This window comes from Delphinapterus leucas, chromosome 7, assembly GCF_059928025.1.
Source record: "Delphinapterus leucas isolate spDelLeu-1000000601 "Yukka" chromosome 7, BTC_Dleu_Yukka2, whole genome shotgun sequence".
Lineage (NCBI taxonomy): Eukaryota > Metazoa > Chordata > Mammalia > Artiodactyla > Monodontidae > Delphinapterus > Delphinapterus leucas.
Window position 1 is genome coordinate 45997663 of NC_143135.1, and position 17362 is coordinate 46015024.

Consider the following 17362-nt stretch of genomic DNA (forward strand, 5'->3'; position numbering starts at 1 on the left):
CCAAAATCAGCCCTAGAGGAACAAGGGAAGCAAGAGAGAAGCACAAACATCATGAGAAACCTCTGGGGAGAATGAAAGCTTTAGAGACTCTCTGTGTGTGTTTGCACGTGTATGCTCACTACTGCTAGTAGCTAGAGCCATGGGGGAGGACTGGAGACAAATGAAAGTATGGGTTGAATGTTTCGAGGTTATATTTTTTTCTCTTCCTGAGTTAAATAATAGCCCAGACTCCCTGTATCACCGGGATAACAACAGGATAGTGCGCAAGTGCTGCTGGGGTGAAGAACTGATGAACACAGGGCCTAGCAGCCCTCAGCATTTACTTCTCTCCACCCCTGCCCCCGACCCCACCCCAATCCAGGACTTAGGAATCATAAACTAAAGAGACTACCTCCTACATTGGGGTTTCTTTCCAAGAGTTTATAGGTAAATCCCTGACCTGAGGAGTGGCCTAATAAAGTGGCAGTCAAAGGAACCTAGTATCTGAGGCTTTCAGCCCTGGAACTTACTCCATCCTCTCTCTTTAAATTCACTGGGAGAGACACTGAGACTTGGCCTTCAGTCCCTGCTTGATAGATATTAACAGAAAGAGTAACTAATACCAGGAGAACATACGATCATTAACCAAGACAACTAGACACCTAAGAAGAACAATCACTATGAAAGAAAGACAGCAAATTGAACAACGTATAATACTTAAAGCAGAATTATTGGATGAGATAAATGTTAAACAATAAATATATTCAAAATAATAAAGATACTAATATGCTATGAGAACAAGAAATCATAAAGAACTAGGTAAAATATTAAATATGATATGTATAATCATTGAAATAAAGAATATAATAGATGAATATTTAAACAAAAATTTTAAGTGAGAGGATTGAAAGGTATACCAGGTAATTCTAAATCAAAAGAAAGCTGGAGCACTTGACAAAATAGACTTAAAGACAAAAATATCATAGGTGATAAACATATACTGAGAAAAAAGTATAGAGTGGAAGATACAATGATTATAAGTATAAATGCATTAAAAACATAGCTTCAAAACGTAAAAAGCAACAACCTATAGAACTGTGGGGAAAATGGATAAATTGATTGTGGTTGGAGATTTTAACACATCCCTCTCAGAAACTGAGAAGCAGACAAAAATGAGCAAATACTGAATATATGAAAACTAAATTAATTAAAGCATATATATGTATGATATATATGTAGAATTATGCACCCAAAAAAGAATACATATTCCTTCTGAACACATGCAAAATCTCTACAAAAACAGATCACAGAGGAAGCCTCAATAAATTGCAAAAGATTGATATCAGACAATTTTTTTTTTTTTTTTTTTTTTTTTTGCGGTACACGGGCCTCTCACTGTTGTGGCCTCTCCCGTTGTGGAGCACAGGCTACGGACGCGCAGGCTCAGCGGCCATGGCTCACGGGCCCAGCCGCTCCGCGGCATGTGGGATCTTCCCGGACCGGGGCACGAACCCGTGTCCTCTGCATCGGCAGGCGGACTCTCAACCACTGCGCCACCAGGGAAGCCCAGACAATTTTTTTTTAATAAATTTATTTTATTTATTTATTTGTGGCTGCGTTGAGTCTTCGTTGCTGCATTCAGGCTTCCTCTAGTTGCGCCAAGCTAGGGCTACTCTTCGTTGCAGTGCGTGGGCTTCTCATTGCAGTGGCTTCTCTTGTTGTGGAGCACGGCTCCAGGCGCATGGGCTTCAGTAGTTGTGGCACGTGGGCTCAGTAGTTGTGGCTCACGGGCTCTAGAGCACAGGCTCAGTAGTTGTGGCCCATGGGCTTAGCTGCTCCATGGCATGTGGGATCTTCCCGGGCCAGGGATCGAACCTGTGTCCCCTGCATTGGCAGGTGGATTCTTAACCACTGCGAAGGGAAGTGGTTAAGAATTCCCACACCAGGGAAGCCCCTAGACAATCTTTATACTGCAGTGAAGTTAGAAATTAATAACAAAAAGGTAGCTTAAAAATCCAATTTGTGGGACTTCCCTGGTGTTCCAGTGGTAAAGAATCCGCCTCACAAAGAAGGGGATGCGGGTTCGAACTCTGGTCAGGGAACTAAGATCCCACATACCGCGGTGGGCAACTGAGCTCGCGCACCTCAACTAGATCCTGAGTGCTGCAAACTACAGAGCCCACGCGCTCTGGAGACTGCACGCCACAACTGGAGAGAGAAAACCTGCCTGCCACAACTAGAGAGAAGCCTGTGTGCCACAACAAAGAGCCCGTGCCACGGTGGAAGATCCAGCATGCCTCAACGAAGATCCCACATACCACAACTAAGACCTGATGCAGGCAAAAAAAATAAATAATAAAAACATTCCAATTTGTGTAGTAAAGGAAAACATAAAGGATATTATGAAATATTTGAAATTCAATGATAATGAATATCTTATATGTTAAAATTTATGGGACACAACTAGCACAGTAGTTAAAGTGAGATGGACTAAACACACTTAAATATTTTAATTACATCAAAAAACATTAAAATTTGAAAATCAATCGATGTAATCCACTATATTAACACGCTGAAGAAGAAAGTTCATTTATCATTTCAATAGATGCAGAAAAAGCATTTGGCAAAATTCAACAGCCACTCATGATAAAAACTTTCAGAAAAAGGAATAGAGAGGAACTTCTTTAACTTGATAGAAAACAACAGCTAACTAAAAAAGAAATAGTTATTATTACACTTAATGGTGAAAGATTGAATGTTTTCCCTTAGATCAGGAACAAGGCAAGGATATCCACTCTCACCAATTTATTTAACACAGTGTTGCAAGTTTTAGCTAGTAAAATGAGGCAGAAAAAGGGATAAAAAGCATATAGGAACTTACCTAGTGGCACAGTGGTTAAGAATCTGCCTGCCAATGCAGGGTACACAGGTTCGAGCCCTGGTCCTGGAAGATCCCACATGCCGTGGAGCAACTAAGCCCATGAGCCACAACTACTAAGCCTGTGTGCCTAGAGTCTGTGTTCCACAGCAAGAGAAGCCACAGCAATGAGAAACCCGCGCAGTGCAGCAAAGAGCAGCCACCGCTGGTCACAACTAGAGAAAGCCCATGCACAGCAACAGAGACCCAACATAGCCAAAAATAAATAAATAAATTTATATGAAAAGAAGCATACAGATTAGAAAGGAAGAAATAAACTTGTCCCTATTTGCATATGACATGATAATTTCCATAGAAAATACCAGGGAATTGACCAAAAAAAATGCCTAGAACTAATAAGTGAGTTCAGCAAGGTTGAGTTTCTATATACAGCGATGAACACATAGAAATTGAAATTAAAAATATAATACCATTTATAGCCACTCAAAACAAAATGAAATACTTAAGTATAAATCTAACAAAGTATATATAGGACTTGTATGCTTAAAACTAGATGAGAAAGAAGAGACGTACCGGACTTCCCTGGTGGCTCATTGGTTAAGAATCCACCTGCCAATGCAGGGGGACAAGGGTTCGAGCCCTGGTCCGGGAAGATCCCACATGCTGCAGAGCAACTAAGCCCGTGCACCACAACTACTGAGCCTGCGTGCCACAACTACTGAAGCCCGCGTGCCTAGAGCCTGTGCGCCACAGCAAGAGAAGTCACCACAGTGAGAAACCTGCGCACCGCAACGAAGAGTAGCCCCACGCACTGCAACAAATAGTACCCCTTGCTCACTGCAAGTAGAGAAAGCCCGCGTGCAGCAATGAAGACCCAACGCAGCCAAAAATAAATAAATAAATTTATTTAAAAAAAAAAAAGAGAAAGAAGAGACCTACCATCTTCATGGACTGGGAGACTCAACATTGTAAAGATGTCAGGTCTCCCCAAATTGATCTATAGGTTTAATCAATATCTCAGCAAGATATTTTGTAGATATAGATAAGATTATTTTAAAATTTATATGGAAAGGCAAAGGAACCAGAATAGATAACACTAGAATAGGTAGAAAGTAGAATAAAGTAGGAGAAATCACTCTTCCCCATTTCAAGACTTATTATATAGCTACAGTAATCAAGACAGTGTGGTACTGGCAGAGGGACAGATATATAGATCAATGGAACAGAACAGAGAACACAGAAAGAGAACCACACAAATATGTCCAATTGATTTTTGACAAAGGTGCAAAATCAGTTCAATGGAAAAAATATAGCCTTTTTAACAAATAGTGCTGGAGCAATTTGGACATTCATGGGAAAAAAAATTAACCTCTACAAAAACCTCAAAACATATATCAATTAACTCAAAATTAATAATAAAACTCAAATGTAAAATATAAAACTAAAACTTTTAGAAAGAAATATAAGAGAAAGTCTTTGTTATCTAGAGCTAGGTAGGGTTCTTAGACTTGTCATCAGAAGCATGATCCATAAAATGAAAAATTGATAATTGTAATTATCAATAATTGATAATTGATTTTAAAATGTTTACAAAAGATCTTGTTAAGAGGATGACAAGACAAGCTACAGAATGCGGGAAAATATTTGCACACCACATATCCAGTACAGGCCTGGTATCTAGAATGGATGAAGAGCTCTCAAAATTCAACAGTAAAAAAACCCAACAATGCAATTAGAAAATGGGTGAAAGGTATGAACAAATATTTCACCAGAAACAATATACAGATGACAAACAAGCACATGAAAAGATGTTCAACTTCATTAATCATTAGACAACTGCAAATTAAAACAACAAGATATTCCTACACACCTGAGTGGCTAAATAAAAAACAGAGGCAATACCAAATGTTGATAAGGATGTGGAGAAACTAGACCATTCATTCATACATTGCTGGTGGAAATGTTAAATAGTATAGCTAATCTGGAAAACAATTTTGCAGTTTCTTAAAAAAAAGTAAACATGCAGCTATCATATGACCCAGCAATTGCGCTACTGGGCATTTATCCCAGAGAAATGAAGACTGTTCACATAGAAACCTGCATATGAATGTTTATAACAGTTTTATTCATAATAGCCCCAAACTGGAAACAATACAGATGTCCTTCAATGGGTGAACCATTAAACTGTGGCACCTTCATACCAGGGAATACGGCTCAGCAATAAAAAAGAATGAATTATTTATTCATATAACAACTTGAATGAATCTCCAGAGAATTATACTAAGTGAGAAAAGCCAGTCATAATATGTTATATATGATTCATTTCTATAACATTCTAGAAGTGACAAAATTATAGACATGGAGTAGATATTAGTGGTTGCCAGAGACTAAGGAAAGGGTGGGTGTAGGACAGAAATGGGTGTGGCTATAAAAGGACCACTTTAGGGATCGTTATAGTAATAGAAGTGTTCTGTATCTTGACAGTAACAATGTCAATATCCTGGTTGTGGTATTGGACTATAGCTTTCCCAGATATTGCCTCTGGAGGAAATTGGGTAAAAAGTAAATGAGATCTTTCCATATTATTTCTCAAGGCAACATATAAATCTACAATTATCTCAAAATGAAAAGAGTAATTGAAAAACAAATGAAATGATGGGACTTCCCTGGTGGTCCAGTGGTTAGGACTCCACGCTTTCACTGCCAAGAGCACGGATTCAGTCCCTGTTCTGGGAACTAAGAACCCGCAAGCCGCTCAGTGTGGCCAAAAAAAAAAAAAAAGAAGAAGAAACAAATTACATAAATATGTTGGAAATAGAGCAAAAAATCAAAGACCCAAAACAAAAAAAACAAGAAAGAATAAGATAACAGTAGAAATTAATGAACTAAAGAACAAAAAGCCAATAGAGAAGATTAGCAAAATAAAAGTACTTTGAAAAGATTGTCAGTCATGTTTGACAAGTCTGATCAAGGCAAAAAGGGAAAATGTGCAAATAAATAAAATACAAACAGAAGAAGAGGAAATGGCTATATACACAATAGAAAATTTTTTATATTTCTGAAATAAATATATATTGGAAAATCTAGATGAAATGGATAAATTCTTAGAAAAACATTAAAAAAAATACAATGCCACAACTGGCAGAAGAAAAAACAGAAAACTTATACAGACCAAAATGTATTAAAAGAAATTGCAAAGGTAATCAGGCACATCACTTTCAAAATCCAGGTGTTTCTCAGGTAAGTTCTAACAAGCTTTCAAGGAACAGTTTATTCCTATCTTATACAAGCTTTTCCAGAGAGTAGAAAAAGACAGAAAGCCTTCCAGTTCAAAGTGCAAGTATAGTGGTATAATTTTGACTCCAAAACCTGGTGAGAATAATTCAGTAAAAAAAAATTAGACTCATTTCTTTTATGAACACTGATGCAAAAATTCTAAATATTGTATATCTAAATCCAACTCTTATATTTAAAAAATACATCAAGAATAAGTAAAACTTATTCCCAGACCATAGTGATAGTTCAACATAAGAAAAATTTATCGGTGTAATTTGCCACATGAAGAGGAGAAAAAAATACATTATCTTGGTAGATGCAGGAAAATTTCTGATAAAGTTCAATATCTATATAATATATAGTAAAAATTGTAATTATTACAAGTCAGTAATAAAAGGTTATTTCTTTAATCTGATAAATTGTTTACCAAACCTATAGCAAATGTCATTCTTTTTTTTAATATATAAATTTATTTATTTATTTATTTATGGCTGCATTGGGTCTTCATTGCTGTGCGTGGGCTTTCTCTAGTTGCAGCGAGCGGGGGCTACTCTTCGTTGTGGTGCACAAGCTTCTCACTATGGTGGCTTCTCTTGTTGTGGAGCACGGGCTCTAGGCGCACGGGCTTCAGTAGTTGTGGCACAGGTTCAGTAGTTGTGGCTCATGGGCTCTAGAGCGCAGGCTCGGTAGTTGTGGCGCACAGGCCCAGTTGTTCCGCGGCATGTGGGATCTTCCCGGACCAGGGCTCGAACCCATGTCCCCTGCCCGGCAGGCGGATTCTTAACCACTACACCACCAGAGAAGTCCCCCAAATGTCATTCTTTTTTTTTTTTTTTGCAGTACGCGGGTCTCTCACTGTTGTGGCCTCTCCCGTTGCGGAGCACAGGCTCAGCGGCCATGGCTCACGGGCCCAGCTGCTTCGCAGCATGTGGGATCTTCCCGGACCGGGGCACGAACCCGCGTCCCCTGCATCGGCAGGCGGACTCTCAACTACTGCGCCACCAGGGAAGCCCCAAAATGTCATTCTTAATGGAAAATTTTAGATGCAATCTCGTTAAGATTGGGAACCAAATAAAGATTCCCGCTGTGATTGCTACAGTTTGACATGATACTGAAGGTCTTGGCCAAATGCTGTAAAGAAAGACAAAGAAATATTAGGTGTAAACATTGGAGGGGAAAGATATAACTGTCATTATTTGAAATTGCTACAATCATCTACTTAAAACAGCAGAATAAACAAACAAATTGAAACTAAAACAAGGTGTTAGCCCGGTTGCTGGACACAAATAAATGGCATACCGGTTAATAGGATCTACCATCTTAAAAGATAATCTTTTGGGGCTTCCCTGGTGGTGCAGTGGTTGAGTCCGCCCGCCGATGCAGGGGACACGGGTTCGTTCCCCGGTCTGGGAAGATCCCACATGCCGCGGAGCGGCTGGGTCTGTGAGCCATGGCCGCTGAGCCTGCGCGTCTGGAGCCTGTGCTCCACAACGGGAGAGGCCACAACAGTGAGAGGCCCGCATACCGCAAAAAAAAAGATAATCTTTTGGAATCTCAGCCTTAAACTACAAGGCAATCTCCTCCATGAGGAATTTTTGTACAGCTGTTAAAGGACTAAGTGTTCTCGATGTAGTTAGATCTATTTGCTCTTAACTAATCATGAGCTCTTTGAGTACAGGACCTCTGCTGATGAGAGGGAAGGTTGATGCAGTCCCAACCAACTGGTATTACGTCAAGAATGGAGACATAAACTTCCAGTTACAAAATAAATGAGTCACGCACCCGGAGGAAATGTATAGCATGGGGAACACAGTCACCGAAAATGCATAGCCCTTTGTTCAAAAAGCAGGAAAAAAATTAGTGCCATTAAAAGTACTTAAATGTGGGACTTCCCTGGTGGCGCAGTGGTTAAGAATCCGCCTGTCAATGAGGATTCCCACGTGCCTAGAGCCCATGCTCCACAACAAGAGAAGCCACCCCAATGAGAAGCCCGTGCACTGCAACCAAGAGTAGCCACTGCTTGTTGCAACTAGAGAAAGCCTGAGCGCAGCAACAAAGACCCAGTGCAGCCAAAAAAAAAAAAAAGTCCTTGAATGTAAACATTTTTCTTTGTTTCCAGGGTCTTCATGATTTGTCCTGGTGTTTGTGTTTACTGTTAGTCTAGGCAAAGAAAAATTAAAATTGTAAATTATTAGCTTGAATTTTATATTTATCTTTATATTGCACAGTGGCAGTTTTAAATGCAAATATAAGAGCATTTAACTGAATGTACAATCACCGAAATTATACAGTTCTACTGTGACGCTCATACATGCATATTCACCTTACTCTTACACGAACATTGGAAATACTGCAAAAAGTAACTCAACCGTTTTTGTTTCACTTCGTGATGAGCACTCATTCTACCAGCATTCTTCGACTTACTGATGAATGAAAAAGGCCTGAAAGGAAAAGGAACTATGGGTTGCCCTGTTTTTCCCCTTCCTTCTATGTCACCATTTTTAGCAAGTCATTGGCTACTACAAGGAAGTCACATAAATAAGAATGTGCTAGGGTTCCTCAGTCGTTTGCATTTCTCAGAGTGCCGATGCCTTCTTTCTGTGTTAGAAGCAAGTTCTGGTTTGAATAGAAAGCACACCCTGGCAGGGTAGTCAGCACCCCTACTTATGCAGTTGTAGACATAACATACTTGCCCTGTACTGGCTTTAAGTCTCGCTGAATTCCCAAGCATCACAGGTCCACCGGAATTCACCAGCCATGGAATATTGCAGACACTGTATGGGAATCAGGCAGCAAGGAACAGCAGACATGCATTTTCTCATACAACATCTGCTCATGGGACTGCTCCTTCATTCCATCAGACTTCACTTATAAAACACAAGTTCAAAGATAAAGTTACTAAGAATTTTAAGGGAATTCTCTGGTGGTCCAGTGGTTAGGGCTTGGTGCTCTTACTTCTGGGGCCCCGGTTGGATCCCTGTCAGGGAATTAAGGCAAGCCCCTCCAGGCAACCAAAAGAAAAAAAAAAATTAAAGCCGCAACAGCCCAGAATTAAACCAAGTTCTGAATACAGAGTCCTGTGCATAGGTAGAAAGCCCATGGAAGTCGCCCTGGGTGTAATAGAAGAAGGTAAGAATCAATGTTGACTCCAACTATTATTATATATCCAGTATAGACATTTGTAAACAGATGAGTGAGGAGTGAGGATGGAAAGTGAGGGAGAAGAAGGAGCAGAGGGACTAAAAGAAGCCATGGTGGGGGGGGGGGAGCGGGGGGAGAGAGAGAGAACAACTAATGTTGACTTGACGTTCTAGTTCTGTGAGGCCCAGTTCTACTTCCTGTGTCTTGCTGTTGACCATCACCGTGTTGGGCAATGCAGAGAACATGCAGCCCCACTGGTAGTTCATACTGTGATTTGGGGTGAACTAGAAAAAGATGCCTCTTTCTTAAGATACTTTACTGCCATCTGTTGGAAAACTGTCGTAATAACTATGTGAATGAATAGTGACCACAATGAATGGTCTCTCTGGGGCAATGCTCTGTCTGTATAGTGAATGGCAGCCCTGCCTGTTATCCTCAGGGTCCCCAGGAGTCAGAGGCACAAATGGGGATAACTTACAACCTGAGCTTAGCAAACTTAGTGGGTGGCAGACGGGAGTTGAGGCAGCAGGCCAAGGGGTGGCCCAGCCACACCTCCGAATCATAGCCTCAGAGGCATTCAGTTGAGAATCAAAACCAGTAGTTCCTCGCTTTTAATATTTATTTATTTTATAATTTATTTTTGGCTGCATCGGGTCTTAGTTGCGGCACGCGGGATCTTCGTTGAGGCACTCGAGATCTTCCGTTACAGCATGAGGGCTTTTCCCTAGTTGTGGTGTGTGGGTGTGGGTTTTTTCTCCTCTAGTTGTGGCACACAGGCTCTCTAGTTGAGACGTGTGAGCTCCGTATTTGTGGCGCGCGGCGTAGTTGCCCTTCGGCACGTGAGATCTTAGTTCCCTGACCAGGGATGGAACCTGGGTCCCCTGCATTGTAAGGTGGATTCTTTACCACTGGACCACCAGGGAAGTCCCCCAGGGATGTCTTTCTAATTATAGGGTCCCTGAGGTGGGAAAGCAGTAAAAGAACTCTCAATGACGCAGCTATTGGAAACTGTACTCAGGGCCAAGGCCTTCTCTGTAGAACTGGGTAAGCGGAAGACTTGAGAGAATGAGAGACCTACCAAGGTCACATCATCTGAGTGCACTGCAGAGTTAGGATTTTAACTCGGGTTTCCTGGCTCCTGAGCCAGGCTCCTTTACAGTCCCTAGGAGTGGCATCTGCTTCTTTCTTCCTTCTCCTCCTTGTCTTGAAATTTCATGAACTTTTATTCAGACTCAGGTAAAACCCAAACCATTTCACATATATTGTGAGTATACCGCATTTAATAACAATCATTAATAATTCTTTTGCAAGCTCTACAGTTACCAGCAACCCAGTAATATCTCTTCCTTGCCCACAGAGTACATTAAACTGTACTCTTTTTTTTTTTTTTTAAACTGTACTCTTAAAAGAACTTCTTGGGAATTCCCTGGTGGTCCAGTGGTTAGGACTTGGCACTTCCACTGCCAGGGCCTGGGTTCAATCCCTGGTTGGGGAACTAATACCCTGCAAACCGCAAGGCGCAGCTAAAAAAGAAAAAAAAAAGAACATTAAAAAAAAAAGAGAACATCTCCCTATGTATGAATAAAGACAAGGTGTTCCCCAAATATAAACTAGGACATAATGCTCTGAACTTTTTTAGAAATTCAGTTTATTTTGATTATGGTTAATTCTTGATGTGTTAAAAGTCTTGTGCTGTTTTAATTCTGTCAATTCATTACTATAAATTTAATCATTTCAGTAATTAAATATTCTTAATTTTTCTATTTGTAATTATTCTTACGTTTTTTGCCTATCATACTAAAGGCAAATTGATATAACCTAGAAAACTGATAGTGTGACACTATGTTTTTGTTTATAGTCAGCTGAAAAAAATACTAACATTCAATTGTCAATTGTACAGACTTTTCCATATTTTTTATTAAGGTATCATTTACAGAAGAATTCACTCTTTTTTTAAAAACTAAAGTTATTTTTATTTTTGGCTGTGTTGGGTCTTCACTGCTGCGCGAATACTTTCTCTAGTTGCGGTGAGCAGTGGCTACTCTTCGTTGCGATGCGCGGACTTCTCATTGCGGTGGCTTCTCTTGTTGTAGAGCATGGGCTCTAGGCACATGGGTTTCAGTAGCTGTGGCATTTGGGCTCAGTAGTTGTAGCTCACGGGCTCTAGAGCGCAGGCTCTGTAGCTGCGGCGTGTGGGTTTAATTGCTCCACAGCATGTGGGATCCTCCCAGACCAGGGCTCGAACCCATGTCCCCTGCATTGGCAGGCGGATTCTTAACCATTGCGCCACCAGGGAAGTCCTAGGAGTCACTCTTCCTAGTGTACAATTCTGTAAGTTTTGACAAACATATACAATTATGGAACCACCATCACAATTAAGGTATATAACGATTCCATCACTCCTCCAAAAACCTTTGAGAGCCCAGCCACAGTTAAATATATCTTCCTTTTGGGATCTGGTCCAAGGGCCTTTCACTTCCCCTCAGGAGACCATCTGGCCTTTCCCAGAAAGCTCTTGCTCTCAAGTTGATGGGAATAGCAAGGGTCTGTGTTCACAGTCTAAGGGAGAGGGCCGGATACAACACATATAAGGCCATCCACCCAGACTCTCAAAATGCTTTCAACCCAGGAGGATAGAAGGGAGGAGGGGACAGAGGGACCGCCAGTGAGTCACTCCTAGGTTTGGCAAGAGCCAAAGGTTCCCCATTGCTTATCTGGTCTATCAACTCTGCCCTGTCTCAGCCTCCTCAGATACATATAACACACACAAACATACACACACTACCCACAACACAATTGTTTACACATGCAAGTACACAGACACACATCTAATATATGTGAGTGCCTACATATACATTATCGACTCTATACAAATGTTCATTCACATACAAATAAACAGACATGTATATAGATAAACACATGCACATGCTCATGCACAACTTTTGGGAAAGTTGCATCACATGTGAACATTATCAGCAATTTGCTCTTCCTGTTGCTCAACTTTATACTTCCCCAGGCCATGGGGCAGCAGGTGCTGCTTGATTGCTGACTCTTCTTTGGGGCTTCTTTGTTGCTGTGAGTTATGGTGGCTGAAGGTGATGTCTGATTTTCAACTGATCTAGGGAGCTTGTGTGGTTGAGAGACATGAGGAGCCTGATACTGGTTATGAATGAGGTATTGGGGGCTGGTGGGACAGCAGGACAAGGATCAGTGTGCAGAGAGAGCTGACTACCAGAGATGGCTGTGGGTGTGTCACTCTACCCAGCTGTATTTGTGTTTCTTGTCTTAAGAAAGCCCATACTGTGAAGCTTATGTTTTTCTGTATGATCAGTGGGATTCATTTCAGTTTGCACATGGTGAACTCTTCACTGAGCATTGGAGAGGAAGGGTTTTGAGAACCTCTGGGTTCACCAGCTGACCTTTCTTGAATGCTATGCTGTGAGCTGGGAGTGGGCAGGGTCTCGCTGGGTGGAGTCAGCCCTGTTAGTACAGATATGGACTGTCTCTGAAAGGATAAACAAGGCATTGCTGACATTGACTGCTTTGGGGGAGGGAAACTGAGTGGTGGTATCAAGACCCTGTGTGGTGAGATGCAGAGGGCTCTAGGAGTCCCCAGTTGTGGACTCTTAGAAGAGGTGCTGCATTAGCTGGGCCCCGAGGGAGGTCAGCAGGTGAAGGAGGGCAATTAATCTAATGTTAGCTTGGAGTCCAGCCTTGGCCCTATCTTCTCTTCAGAGGCTCTACCTGAGGCCAAGGCAAGAATGTACAGGTGGGAGGGTAAGGGGAGCTGTCCCAGCCTCCTCGCCTATATGGTGTGTCAGGCCAAGGTCCTCCCATCTGCCTAACCACTTTTCCCTTTCACCTCAGAGCAGGCTTAGTTTGGAAGGAGGAGGTAGGGAAGTTCCTGCTCCTGAGGTTTTCTTAGTGGAAGAGGCCATTGGCCCAGGGACTTTGGGATCCAAAAAGTTCTTTCCCCCTTTCAGAGGTACAGGTCTAAATTGGGTTAGCAGGGCCCCAATCTAAGGCCTGAACTTCTAGGTCGTTATCAGGCTCAGTAGGGGCAGGGAGGTTTTGTATGTGTTTACTGACACAAATCAGAGAAAACGGGTGAGATGGGAGGTGTGGAGGTGAGACAGGCTAGGACCTGGGGCCTTGGACCCTTTGCTGCAGTGGTTGCACAAGGGACTAAAAATAACTGCATACATGGGCAGTTGGGGCAAATTATGTACAAGATACAAAAAACCCAAAAGCCCAACTGTCACTTCTGAGGTATCAGGAGCAAAAGCAGGGTACGGCACATGATCCCTGCACACAGCACCACCAAGGGGGTGGGCAGATCATCCAAGCCACCCCTCCAGCTTGACCCCTGGACCCGCCCCTACCCTCACCCCATTTAAGGGATCAACTCATTCCCCTCAGGGAGTGAGCAAGGGCACTTGTTACTTGTTTTCACTCCCTTGTGCTGCAGCACGAGTCCCAATAAAGCTTTGCCTGAATTTCTCATCTGGCTTCTTATCAATTTCTATTGATTAAAGAGTCCAAGAACCCGGGTGGGTAACAGAGGAGGAGCCACAAATAAGTGATTAACTTTGGGCTTTCCAAATGCCAAGGTGAGGATGGGTTATGGGTACTATGGTCCCAAACAGGGTGACTGCTGGAAAGTAGTTGAGTGAGTAGTAAGGCTTGACTGGAGACAGACTGTGTGAAGGGGGATGTTGGAAGAATAATAGGATGGGTGCGTTGAGCCTGGATCATACAAAGCCTTAGCAGTCACACTAGGGAGAGTTTGTGCCCTGCTGAGGATTCTGACTGGCAGGGTGTAGCATGACCAGAGCTGTGTGTCTGGCAGATTAATCTTGCTGTGTGAGTAGGGGAGACTAAAGGAAGGGGATGGCATTTCAAAAAGCTTTAATAATACTTATTTTTTGAGTAGATAATACATTCTTATGGTTCAAAACCCAAAAAGTACAAAACAATGTATAATGAAACATTTCCCTTCTGTTCCCAATCCCTGTCATTCAGTTTCTGTCCCTAGAAACAGTAAAGTTTAACAGAATAATTTATTCTTCCAAAAATAGTATATGCATATACAAGAAAGAATAAAGTACATATTTCTTTTATTTTATCTTTTTTACACAGATGACAGCATATTACACACACCTGTTTTTTACATGTATCACTTTAATTCACACAAAAAACATATGAGGCAAGTAATATCATTATCTCCATTTTACAGATGAAAAAGTTAAGGCACAGAAATGTTAAGAAATTTACCTAAAATTACAGATTTTGTAAATGGTAAAGTTGAGATTTGAACCTTGGGTGTCTGACTTCAGAGATCCATTCAGAGTTCCACTCAGAGCTGTTCTTTAATAAGTGACTTTGTTTCTTCTACATTTATTTATTTTTAATTTTATTTTTTTGAAGTATAGTTGATGTACAACATTATATAAATTACAGGTGTACAATGTAGTGATTCACAGTTTTTAAAGGTTATAGTTCACTTATACTTAGTATAAAATATTGGCTATATTCCTTGTGTTGTACACTATATCCTTGTAGCTTATTTTCTACCTAGTATTTTGTGTCTCTTAATCCCCTACCCCTATATTGCTTTCTCCTACATTTTACTTGTATTTTCAGCTCAGATCTACTTTTTCATTTTTAAAAGCCAGTGTCCAAGAAGTAAATTCAGAACAAACAAAGAATGATGACTTACCTTGAAATTTTATTTTATTTTTACTGTGGATTTTTTTTCTCAATTTGAAAAATTGTGGTAAAATACACATAACATAAAAGTTACCATCTTCATCACGTTTACGTGTACATTCAGAGGCGTTAGGTACATTCATAATGTTCTGCAGCCACCACCACCATCCATCTCCAGAACTCTTTTTATTTTGCAAAACAGACACTCTATGCCAATTAAACAATAACTCCTCATTCCTCTCCTCCCATCCCCAGCCCCTGGCAACCGCTTTTCTCTTTCTGTCTCTATGACTTTGACTATTCTAGGTACCTTATGTAAGTAGAATCACACAGTATTAGTCTTTTTGTGACTGGCTTGTATCACAAAAAGACGTCGCATGATGTCCTCAAGCCTCATCCATGTTGTAGCATATGTCAAAATTTCCTTCCTTTTTCAGGCTGAATAATATCCCATTGTATCTATATACTACGTTTTACTTATTCATTCACCTATTGATGGACACTTGGGTGACTTCCATGTTTGAACTGTTACACACACAGTTTTGCACTTGCTTTTTATATTAGCGATATATCTTGGATTTTTTTCAGTATCAGTACCTAATGAGTCGCTTTTATTTTTTTCCTTGTCTTTTCTTCTTTCCTTTTCTTCCTGTTTTGTTTTGCAGATGCATAATATTTCAATATTTACAAGCTGTAGTTTCTTTAACCCGTTCCCTAAAGCTGGATATTTAGATTGTTTCCAGTTTTTTTTTTGGGGGGGAAGGGGGTTTCTCTTACAAACAACACTGCAATACAAATATATATAATTTTGCAGTTAGTGTTGATTGAAGATACGCCAGTGACCTCATTCCAGCTTTCAAAGCAAGGTTTGGCTCTGTGAGCAGATCTGTGTGGACCTTTCCTAGGGGCTCATTTGCTCTGCTCTTGGGCTGATCTATTGTGATCATATCCTCCCTCCCTTTACTTTGGTGTTGCTTTTGTAAGGTACAGACTTGCAAGGTTAGCCCTGCTGTTCCTGCATTTCTCCAGGGAAGAACTAACACCCAAGGGAGTAATAAGGCAGGTAATCTGGTATCTTTCAAAATGATATTTTAAAAATATTTGTTGAATATATATTAAGCAAAGGGAAAGAAACTGATTTATTAATAAAAATTATATACTTTTTCTTTTATATTAAAAATAAGGGATTATTACATGCACTGTATATATCATTGTATTTTATACAATATGAATTTGTCTTTTTTCCCAGTTTTTCCATTATTAATATCATTATCCAGCAACACTCACTAAAGGTAGGGGTAACTTATAAGATACAGTTACAAAGTATTTTTCAAAACATGCTTAGTGATTTTCTGGATTTCGTGTAACCAGGATGTTTCACACTTTCAGTAACCTGTTCTTTTTCCAGCTTCCTTTTATAACTTTCTGAACCAAACAAGGGTTAAAAGTAGACAGAACTGTGCTATGCTTTACTCATTGTTAAAATTTTCAGAACCAATAGAATTTTCTAATGGATATTACGTGGCCTGTGTGTGTGTGTGTCTGTGTGTGTGTGTGATGTAGGTGTGGGGAGAGAGGGAAAGAGAGAAGAATGAGTGTAAGGTTTTTGGCATGAACTGAAAGCATGAAGTGCTTTCACTTACTGAGATGGGGAAAGCATGTGGAAGGGGCAGCATATTACGGGTGTAAATTAGAAATTTCATTTGGAATATGTTAACTTTGAGATGCCTCTTAGACCTCCAGATTGAGCTGATAAGAAGTCAGTTGGATATACAAATCTGAGTTCAGGACAAGTTCCAGGCAGTGTTAATATATATGAAGTGCTTAAAATGGTACCTTACATATCCTTTTAAACAAGGCAGATCATGACACTCCTTTGTTCAAAATTCTACAGTGACTTTTCCTTTTATTCAGAGACAAAGACAAAATCTTTACAGTGCGGCTACAAGGCTCTCCGTGATCTGCTTCCCCTACCCCAACATATTCTACTTGGGTGATGGTAATGCTAGCTGCTATAACAAATAAACCCCACAGTACCAGTGGCTTCACACAATTGAAGTCTGTTTCTTGTTCACCAAAGAGCCCAGTGCGGGTATTCTTGGTCAGCTGGAGACTTTCCTCCATGTAGTTGATTCAGAGATCCAGGCTCCTCTGTCTTCTGTTTTGCCATTCCTTAGAACCTCATAATTCTCTACTTTTAGCTGGTGGAAGACAAAAAAGAGAGAGGGAAGAAGCCTCATTTGTTTCTTAAAATTTTAATTAATTAATTAATCTCATTTGCTTACTTTTTAATTTTTTTTTAAAATTGAAGTATAGTTGATTTACAATGCTGTGCCAATCTCTGCTGTACGGCAAAGTGACTCAGTTATATACATATGG